This window comes from Lithobates pipiens, unplaced genomic scaffold (genome assembly GCF_037356315.1).
Source record: "Lithobates pipiens isolate NorthernLeopardFrog02 unplaced genomic scaffold, aLitPip1_a1.2 Scaffold_13, whole genome shotgun sequence".
Taxonomy (NCBI): domain Eukaryota; kingdom Metazoa; phylum Chordata; class Amphibia; order Anura; family Ranidae; genus Lithobates; species Lithobates pipiens.
In genome coordinates, this window is record NW_027507718.1 from 315,253,788 (window position 1) to 315,262,493 (window position 8,706).

At 40.2% G+C, this 8,706-nt stretch overlaps 1 pseudogene; it reads left to right on the top strand.

Moving 5' to 3' along the window:
- Window positions 1-241: 241 nt before the first annotated feature.
- On the top strand, window positions 242-6,229 carry LOC143975890 (small nuclear ribonucleoprotein F pseudogene; annotated as a pseudogene).
- Window positions 6,230-8,706: the final 2,477 nt, after the last annotated feature.

Sequence of the window (8,706 nt, forward strand, 5' to 3'; positions counted from 1 at the left end):
AGGAAGAAGACCAGCAGAAAGAAGATGAAAGACGAAGACTTTAATAAAGGAATTGTCAAAAACTGCCTCTTGTCATTTTTAACACTTTTGTCACTTTTTTGGTGATATATATATATATATATATATATATATATATATATATTTCGTTCACTTCTTGAGGTCATAGCACCTTTGGAGCCTTAACGGCTGCTGCAGGTTAAAAAAAAAATTTATAGAGGTTTCTGGCTCACAACCAGCAACCATGGAAATTGTAACGTTTGTCAACAATAGGAATTTTAATGCTGATGATTTCTTCTCACAAATCAGTGACAATTTAGACATCAACCAGGATTTTAAACATTTAAAAAGTGCTTTGAATAAGCAAGTCAGAACCTAGTGGGATGTTTTTACTCTCGGCAAGTATTTTAAAGACAATATTACCCCCAGACGTCTGAGATGGAATGTTGCCCCAATGATGGTTTGATGGGAAAAGATTTGGGGGATGAATGGTTTTCCTTCTTTATTCATACTGAAAATAAATTACTAGAGATGTTGATAGCCAGGAAAGAGAAGAAATGTTATATTTATTTTATTTTTAATTATATTTTATTTTTATTTTATTTTTTTATTTTTTCATTTTATTTTTTATTTTTATTTTTTTATATATTTTTTTATTTTTTTTTTATTTCATTTATGTTTAATTTTTATGTTTTTTTTATATAATTTCCCGGGATTGATATGATATATACATTCTATTTTATATAGTTATTGATACAATATGTACATTTCAGTTTTATATATATTTTCTAATTTTATGTAATTCCCCCTTTTTTGAGATGTTATGGATTATGTCATATGTATTATCAAACACATAACTTTTAATGTCAATGTGTTATTTGTAAACAGGATATGATGTCACATTGGGTGAACTAGTGGCTGACACCTAGAGTAATTGGTTTCTTTAGATTGGCTGTAGAGGGAGGGGGTATCTAGCTCCCCACATATAAATTTATTTCTTTAAAACCAGATGTGATGTCTTTGATAATGCCCTGAAGGAGGGACGAAATGCGCTGATGCATGTGCGGTTTCGTCTAACAATTGACACCATTTCCACCCTCCGTGGAACGTATGCTGATAAGCGTTTCCTGGTTGTACTGATGCCTGTTTTTACTGCTCGTGTGTAAGTGATGCCTGAGAAGTGTGATTCTATACAATCTTGCAGTACTTCACTATCAGTCCTTTCTTCTTCTCTCCCCATCATTTGAGCCTGGTTACCTACTTTGCAAGCCCCAGAATATATTTTGAGGATTTCACTACACCCAATCATCTGGCTTATACTAGATCTGATTGATCACTGACTGTTTGACCCCAGACCACAAAGCTGGTGGTCTATGATTTCTGGTGAGTGGGGTCGCAAAGGGGAGTGTGGCACACAGCACCAGTCATCTTTTTTGGAGAACATTTGCACTTTATTTGGAGGACTTTGGAGCACTCCTCACTTTAACTATTGACCACCTTTGCATATTTTCTTCAATTAATATATATTTCTTATCATGTTGTAAGCATTGTTGTAAAGTTATGGCAATTAATTTTTGTCACTTGATTTATATATTTATCCTATAGGCGCTGTGATATCTTTTTGTTTATTTAGTGAGGTGTAGCAATGTGTACAGCTACCAGCAGGTCTTTATTAGTTCACCAAAATACATTTATATTTAAGGTACAAGGTCACCTTGATATCACTATATATATATATATATATATATATATTTGTTAATTTTTTTGTATTTCCTATACTAAACTGAAAAAAGCAACAAGGCTATCTGGACACATTTGTCCTCAAGTCTCCTCTCCCTCCCCCATCACTCCCACAATGACACCAAGTTAAACATCATCAGTCTTACCCCTTTCCAATTCTCTTATGCCGCGTACACACAAGCGGACTTTTGAACATCCAAAGTCCGACGGAATGATTCCGTCAGACTATTCGATCGTGTGTGGGCTGCAACGGACTTTTTATTCGCCAAAGTCTGACGGACTTTAGAATATGGAACATGCTTCCAATTTTTCCAACGGAACTCCGCCGGACCCGGTCCCTCCGAAAAATTTGCTTGTGTGTATGCTATTCCGACAGACTAAAACCGACGCTAGGGCAGCTATTGGCTACTGGCTATGAACTTCCTTATTCGAGTCCAGTCGTACGTCATCACGTTCGAATCCGTCGGAGTTTAGTGTGATTGTGTGTGGCCAAGTCCGCTCAGTCGAAAAGTCCGTCAGAACTCTGTCGGAACTCCGGCAGAACTCTGGCAGAACTCCTTCGGAAGTCTGTCGGACATAAGTTCTTTCGTGTGTACGGGGCTTTACAGTGAACTTTCAGGTCAGTGCAATTGGGCTTGGGATTTTGTCAACTAGACCCATTCAGTGTTATGGAAGCAATTAAAGATATTTACCTTTTTGACTGAAACCTCACGTTTAAGTTCATCTTTCACAAGGGACATAAAAAGATCAATCTCAAGCATGAACTCTTGGAGTGAACAAAACAATTCTCCATGGAGGAGTTTCGGGCCCTCTGCGACCTCATGCTACTTTATGATGAGGGTTCGATTGATGACGATGTTTTATCTTCTTTATCCTCTGACAGATCCCAAACTACTGCCCAGCCCCTGGGTCCCACTTGACCCACTAATAAATTCAAATTAAAATCTCATAAATTTCCAGATCTACTGACTTGTCCTGCCACTTGGGCATTTCTACACCAATCCATTAGGGATTTCAAGAAACAAACTTGGCATGAGATACCATCTAATCTTAACAGCAGACAAATTCAAGCACTTAAATCTCTCCAAAAATGTACCGATATTGTCATAAAACCTTTGAATAAAGGCGGTAACATCATCATAATGACACTTGCCCAGTATCAAACCATGTGATATACAGGGATATACAATGTAATACTGACATAATCACACACATAGGTAGGAATTGATGGACTTGTGTCTTTTTTTCAACCTCTACTATGTAACCATGTAACTATATGTGCTATGCTGTCTTAGACAAGCAAAAGTGGTTTAAATACATTTCTTCCACTATTATACAAACCTTTGAAGGCGAACTATGGGATCTTTGTACAGGGGCATTTTTTCAAGGCCTCATTGACAGAGATACCCTAGCTTTTCTTGTTCCTAAATTTCCACACTTCCCTACCTTTTATGCACTACACAAGACCGACAAAAATGTCCATTCACTTATTGTCTCCAGCATAGGGTCCCTTACAGACAATGCTAGAAAATGTGTGGATGCTTTTCTCATGCCACACGTTTCTGGCTTACCCTCATTTATATGTGATATGACAGACCTCTTGAAACATATTGAGGGGATCCAGGTCTCTCCGGACGCCCTGCTTGTGGCTATAGATATTATGAGTATCCCCCATGAGCAGGGCATCTGGATGGATAGATCCTTCATAATGAAACAGGAACAGACGTCCTGGCCCCTTAACCATTTTATACTGTGGTTGTTAAATTTAATACTGACTAAGAACCATTTTGTTTTCAATGACCAATACTACCTGCAGACTCAAGGAGTTACTATGGGGGCATCCTGTGCCCTTTCATATGCAAATTTGTACTGGGGTGTTGGCAATGGTATATAACGTCTGATGAACGCTATTCTCTATTCTTTGATCACATCCTTCTTTGGTACAGATACATCGACCATCTGTTCATAATGTGTAGGGGCACTAGGGGTATGCCTTTAGAGTTTTTTCATTTATTGAATGTTAATGACTTTAATCTCAAATTTACCTTTAGCTTTGACGATGGACAGATCCCTTTTCAAACAGATGAATGGAACCATTGGCACCAATTTTTATTGCAAACCTACTGCTGGCAATACTCTGCTGCATGCCTCTAGTGCCCATCCACAAACATTGATACGCAGTATACCATATGCGCAATAAATGCGCCTGCGTGGGAACTGCACTTTAGATTCAGACTTCCAGATTCAAGTAAATTCACTGTGAGACAGCCTCCTTTTAAACTCTGTGACACGATCGCGGGTATCCCCATGACGATCGAGTCTGCGGGTCATGCGAGCACGGTCACAGAGCTCCCAGCCGGCAAGCACATCGCCAGCGGCATGTACAGCAGGAAATTCAAAGTAACGCAGGCCGTCAGCGGTCGGGAAGTAGTTAACACAGCCTAATCTTATGGGTCAAGTCCTGGGGAAAAAAGTGTAGGAACTCCCACCCAAGATCCACTCCCCCACCAAAAAAAAATAAAAAATGGTACGCTCATATGCACGAATACTTCAAAAGTGGTATTTTTCATCCAATTTTCGTATTGTGTGTACGAAGCTTAACTGTTAGTACATAAAAAAAAAACAATCCTCAATAAACATAAATACAGTAATTCTATGAATAATCAGCATTCATTCAATTGTGCTTCCATGCAAATGTGAACATCATGTTCTGATCTTTATTTGGGAATGTTATTTTGTATATAGTGTTCATGTGGTGAGTTTACACTTTTCATCGAACAGGGTTTTTTATAACACAGGGTTAAATGGAAAGGTCATAATTAACTGCACATTATCTGGACAGAATGCTTAGGGAGATAGTGATGTTTTCCTGCTTAGGAGATGTATATTAGCTTGGGGGGCTGCAAACTCTGCAGGGCTCCACTGCACACTCGCTGCTATTCTAACCCTTCCCATATTTCCACATAAACTTCCCTACTGGCATTAAACTTTGCCAGGTATTGTGCTCAGCTTACCACCCCAAACTGATGTTCCTCCCTCACCTCACCTCTCTCCTTGCATGTCCTGTGCGCAGAATAGCTGTGCTCCTCCTTTGGGTTCTCTCATCATATGGCACTGAAGATAGAGGAGGGGGGATTCAGCGGGACACACAGAGCAAGTATGCAGGAGATCAGGAGGGGCCAGCGGGGAGGAGCGCATCACGAGAGGTCTGACTAAATACAATCTCTTAGCAGCAGGGACCTGATCTACCCATCAGCTAGCTGTGATTGACAGGTAGATCGAAGAGGAAGCTGTCATAGGGCCCCCTACTGGAAATACCTGAATGGTCAGTCCACCCCTTGTGTGCGGCACTTACTATTGTGAGCTGTGTCGGCGGCTGCTGGTGTAGCACCTGCCACACAGCTCGCATACCTCAAAGTTTTGCAGGACGCGGCTGCTAACGGGAACTGAGTTCCTGTTGTGGAAAAAGTGTTTTTTTGCTGTAATTTTTCTATGTTTATACTATATATTGGTTTTTAATGTTTAATAATAAGTGTATTCTTTATTGTTATGTAGAATGTCATTCATACCTCTTACTTTAGTATTTACTATTTACTAGTTACTATAGATTTATCCTCCTGAAGAAGTGGTTCTCTGATCATGAAATTGGTAGAGGTTGTATAAATCTGTGAGCAATTTCTATAACCCACCACTTAGTTGGAAGTCTTCCTCCTCCTCCTTCACCTTCGTGCTTTATGAATGTTTGTAATTATATGTGTTTTTATATGTTTTTATATGTAATAAAATATTGTATTTTAAGTACATTTCCCCAATTGTGGTTGTAGCAAGACAGCCTCAGCAACTGTCCATACTTCCCTCTCCATCTCTATGGGGTTATGGTGTGAAAGCCACACCAACACCCAAAGCACAATTTTTCTTCACCAGTTTAACAGGTGCAAATAATTAAAAAAATTTTTACAGAAAGGCCAATTCTTGCTTTTATCAAATGTAACTCTATAGGGTTACAGAGTGAAGGCACTACCAACACCCAAAGTCCAATTTCTCTGCACCTGTTTGACAAGTACACATGCTTTATATTTTTTACAGAAAGACAAAATCTTGCTTTTATCAAGAGTATCTCTAGCTCTAGCCTTTTCCTGTTTTCTCTGGCGGAGAGTTCTCTGAGCATTCCGTGTTGAAATTTTTTCTTTCTTTCACTGGTCTGCAGATCAGCGGCAGCTTCAGTGGCAGAATTAATTTGCCAGTAAACCCCAAACCGTTCCTTAATGGCTTTAGTGGTAAGCCAGTAATGAAGAAACTGAAGTGGAGTATGAAGTACAATGTTTGCCTGGTCTCTGTGGATGGTTACATGAACATGCAGCTCGCCAATACAGAAGAGTATATTGATGGGGCATTGTCTGGACATCTTGGAGGAGCTCTAATAAGATGTAATAATGTATTGTATATACGAGGAGCAGAAGAGGAGAAAGAAGTTGGTGAGGTGAGAGAATAAAGAAATTTCCAAATTTGCATTGTACATTTATTTTGAAACGTCTCTTTTGAGGTTATTGTTGGACGTTGTTTTTGTATGTTTTGTTAAGAAAAATGCAATAATGTATCCAAACATAATGCTTATCCTTTTTTTTTTTTGACAGGTAGAGCTTTCTTTGGTATTGAATCACCACTGGATTATTATGTTTGCTAAAACAAATGTAAAAAGTCCAAAAATGTTGAAAAAAAAGTTTTTCTTAGTTTCTGTTACAAAATTTTGTAAATAAGTCATTTTTCTCCTTCATTGATGTGCACTGATTAGGCTGCACTGACAGGCACTAATAGGCTGCACTGATGGGCACTGATGAGGTGGCATTAATATACAACACTGATATGCAGGAAGGTGTTAATCTTGGCCTGAAGAATGGCAGAAGGACAGGCATTCATCAGTGACACAATCCCTCTTGTGTTCCTGCTGGAGCATACTCTGTGTCTCATTATGGACAGGGTATTTGAGGCAGAGCAGCAGAAGGAAGAGGAGGGCTTCCTTACCTCTCAAGACCCGCTTTATGCAGACACCATTCTTGCAATGCCACAAAACACACAAGAGGAGAGGGAGGAGGAGAAGGAGGAGGAGGATTCTGGCAGCTTTGGAGACATTGAATCAGAGGAAGACATATGTCACACCTTAAGATATGGGGTAGTATGTGGATAGGAGGAGGCAGTTCCAGATACTGTAATCCTCAGTGACCCTGGGGCTTCTCATGCCTCTGAAAATGTTCATGGGCTCCCTTATTCTTCATAGCCTGCAAAAGGACCCGAGAATTTGTGGCATCAAGGAGAACATTCATTATTGGTTGGAAACCCTCCTTGACCACGTTACAAGGGGAAAGTCTCAGAACTCATCCTGCACTCGCAGAGGGAGCCCAGGTTCAACTATCTTGAAGATACTTTAAAAAGGAGTTTATATAATGCCTTTCCAGATGCTGGTAGATTACAGTCTCATGGAATAAATAGTTTTGAGGCTTCTATTGGTCAAATGAGGAGTGGTGGAGAAGGGGACCACCTCAGCAATGCAATTCAAAACATTTTTGTCCTTGGCCCCCAGTGTTGTCAGCCTCTGCATCATATGGTGGAAGATCATCTAGGGGCAAAAACAGACATGTAGAGCTTTTCAATCCACTGTGTTTCTGAGTCAAGAGAATAGACCACTGGCAAGAACTTGCTGAGTATGCCACTGAGCTGCTGAGCCCTGTAACCAGCATGCTTTCTTAATGGGCATTCAGTGTTGCCAGAGGTTTTGTGACAGATAAAAGAGCAAAGCTGTCCACAGACTCCATTTACAGGCTGACATTTGTCAAAATTAAACAGTCCTGAATTAGCAGCAGCTATCAAGCCACTTATGTCAATGTCGCTCATTAAGTGTTATTGGGATCTGGAATCTCTGCAAGACTGACTAGGCTGCCTAGCAATGTGGGTGTTGATTTTATCTTGAAGTAATGTTTTGCACAATAAACACTCAAGGACCAATTTTCCCACACCAGTTTGACAGGTGCATCTCATTTCAATCTTTTACAGCAAGGCCAATTCTTGCTTTCATCAAGAGTACCTCTAGAAGTTTACAAGGTGAAGGTACCACCAATACCCAAAGCCCAAATTTTCCGCAACTTTGTAACGGGGCATCAAATACATTTTTTTTACAGCAAGGCCAATTCTTGCTTTCATTATAGTGGTTGTAAACCCTATTACACCACTTGTACCTACACGTAGGCCTATAACAAGGCTTACCTGTAAGTACTGTAAATATCTCATAAACCTGCATGGTTTAGGAGATGTTTACCATATATGCTTGCACTGACATCATTGGCTCGCTCGTGCCATTTCTTCAGCAGCGTGCAATGACTGGCAGTTCTAGCGCGCATGCATGGGAGTGACATCATCATGGCGAATCACAGCGGCGGAATCTGTAAACCTGGAAATAACTCCTGGAGAGGGATGGTGGTGATGTACTAAATCAGGAAGCGGGGATGTAGTCACAAATCCAAGCCGAGGTCAGTAACATAAGCAAGGTGTCAGTGTGAATAGAGGAAAGCACATACACATTTCACATATCTCTCCATTTCAGAGAAAAACTTTGTGGTCACCAACCTTTGTGAGGAGCCCTTCCATATTGCTCTCAATGTACCACAAGCTAAAGTTTGCTTCAGGTAAAGATGGTGGAATAGTGGAAGGCTGGTGTCAAAATTGTCCATATAGAGGTGGTACCCCTGATTGAATAGGGGTGATATAAGGTTCCACACAATTTTTCCACTGCTCCCCATATAGGTTGGGCATCCAGGGGGTTCCAGCTGGCTGTCCTTTCCTTCATAATGTTTGTATAATTGTACCTCAGATCTGGCCCTTTTAATGGGGATGCACTGTTTGATGCCCAGCATCAGTATATGCCTGACCTAATTTTGTGTACTTTGTTATATCCAGGGTAATTACAGGAAGGGCACA